The sequence below is a fragment of the Artibeus jamaicensis genome, unplaced genomic scaffold, assembly GCF_021234435.1.
Source record: "Artibeus jamaicensis isolate MK-2021 breed Jamaican fruit bat unplaced genomic scaffold, CSHL_Jam_final scaffold_537, whole genome shotgun sequence".
Lineage (NCBI taxonomy): Eukaryota > Metazoa > Chordata > Mammalia > Chiroptera > Phyllostomidae > Artibeus > Artibeus jamaicensis.
Window position 1 is genome coordinate 26271541 of NW_026522047.1, and position 2392 is coordinate 26273932.

At 36.5% G+C, this 2392-nt stretch overlaps 1 pseudogene; it reads right to left on the reverse strand.

Annotated features, from left to right (window-relative positions):
- Positions 1-499: 499 nt before the first annotated feature.
- Positions 500-1123, reverse strand: LOC119047404 (nascent polypeptide-associated complex subunit alpha-like; annotated as a pseudogene).
- Positions 1124-2392: the final 1269 nt, after the last annotated feature.

The following is a 2392-nucleotide window of genomic DNA, read 5'->3' on the forward strand; positions in this document are numbered from 1 at the left end:
GTGCCCACAAAACTCCACTATCCTTACTTTGAAGGATAGCTTGTAAACTGTATTTCTGAAAATGGGAGCTGCTGAAATTGTTTAACTTGGTCCTTTCTCAGAAGTTCAACATGACTTAAATTCAGCAATCTTGGCATTTTATTGAACGCCCATCATTGCCCAAACAGTGCCTCCGCTATCCGATTCACACAGGGGACTAAGGCCATGCTCTGTGTATAACCCAGCTTTATTGCTCATGAGGGGCAGTGACAGAGTACTAAGGGACCCCAGGACTCCAACAGAAGGCGATGGAAACTAGATTATGCAAAGGAGTAAATCATACCATCTTCAAGTAGAAAGCAACTGTTTTTTTTCATTCCACAAGAAGCCATAACTTTATTAATGAGAGATACAGTACACATTTTAAACCAAGCTGCATTCACTCTTTTCAAACACACACACACACACACACACACACACACACACACACACAAATAAAAAAATCCTTGTTTTTAAATGGTTACATTGTTAATTCCATAATAGCATTTATAATATCAGTACCATTGTTTTCCAGGGCTCCGAATATTTTTTTACTCTTAACGCACTAGCTTGTGACATAACCGATTTTTTGTTTTTAGCTGTCACATCTGTTTCATCAACCTCTTCCTCTTCACTCTCCTCTTGCACAATTGGAATCTCTGTGCTTTCTTAAATTTTTAAAGATAGCTTCAACTTTAAACTTCTTAGCAGCTTCCAGCTGTCCTTGTTGAGATAAATCCTCTATCTTGGCTTGCCCGCAAACAATGTAGATATTTGAAGCTGGGCTCTTGTAGACCTCGGTTTTGTGATAACAAAGGATATTCTTTGATTTGCCAATAGTGATCCCAGTGACACCTGTAACCTTAAGAAAACTCAGTTTGGATGCAGCCTTCCATGACTTCCTTTCGTCAGGCACTGTTTTACTTTAATGACTGGTTCTTCATGGATTTCACCAACCTCTTCCAGCTGGGAGTGTGTGGCTGCCTCGCTCCTCTTCCTTGAGCTCTGATCCATCACTGTCAGGTTCTCTTCCAGACCCTGTCTCAACCTTGGGCTCGGTCAGCTCCCACTGCAGCAGGGAGGATTAGGTGGTTTCACCCTGCATTTTGTGAGGGGAGCACAGAACCGAGATGGTGGCAGAAGGAGAAGGAATGAGAATGTAAGCCACACCTGTTGCAGAAGAGGAAGTAACTCTTGAAAGTTTGACTTTAGCAATGAGGAGAAAAATGGAAAGAATTCCAGGCGGAGAGAAGAGTGCAGGTGATAAGACTGATGAGAAAAGGAGGGTTAGGTCCAGTGCAGGGTGCCCCAGAGGGCAAAAGATAGCCAATGAGTTTGCATTTTTTACTATTGCTGTTTAGTTACAGATGTCCCACTTTTTCCCCAATGCTCTCCCCTGCCCCATCCCCCTCCCACAGTCAATCCCCACCCCATTGTTTGAATTTTATACTAAGTGAAATGTGAGAATTGCTGTAGAAATATATTTTAAATGGGAATGAGTCTAATCTATATATATATATATTTATGAACTAGAGACAAATAATGATATTCAGCATTTTAAATAGCTTCACTATAAGAAAAAACTAACAACTAATGCTTATGAGTAATTATATATGTAAGAACATGATATCAATAAGGTATTCTTTATCATCACTTCATGACTTTGAACTCAAAAACAGAAAGTTAGATTGCAAACTGGAAAAGATGAAGAATATTGAAAGCAGAGAGATAACACCATTTTACAACACCTGCTCTAGACATACCAAAAAAATTGTGACCATGCCCTTCAGTATTGTACAATAGCATTCATTTCCATAACAACACTACCTCTGGTAGCATAATTACTTCAGGAAAATTTTCATTAATCTATATTATATTATTTGCCAATTAATATTGCTGAAGTTAAGCCAAAATTAAGTTAAATATTACCTGAACATTTTAAGTTCATAAAAATAAATACAATTATTTACCTACATATTGCAGTCATTTATGGAGAAAAAAGTTTTGATGAACTTGATAAAATGGTGTTCTAATGACAACATAAAGCCTGTTATCATTAAGGTATTTGGCCAAATTCAGCATTTGTGTATTTAAGAGAATAAACAGTATTCTCACTTGTATTATTTTCAACAGAAAATCATAAGAGAGGAACCCATCACAATATTCATATTAATTAGAATGGAACAAACTGGAGGAAAATTAGGAAAAATGTCATAGTGGAAATCTATCTTAAACACAAATGTTATATTCCAAACACCTTTGAGAATAAAAAAACTGAAGCTTTAAAGTAGATACAATCACCTTTACTGTTATGAATTCATCACTTATATTTATAATAATTAATATAATAACTATATTAATATAATTGTTATGG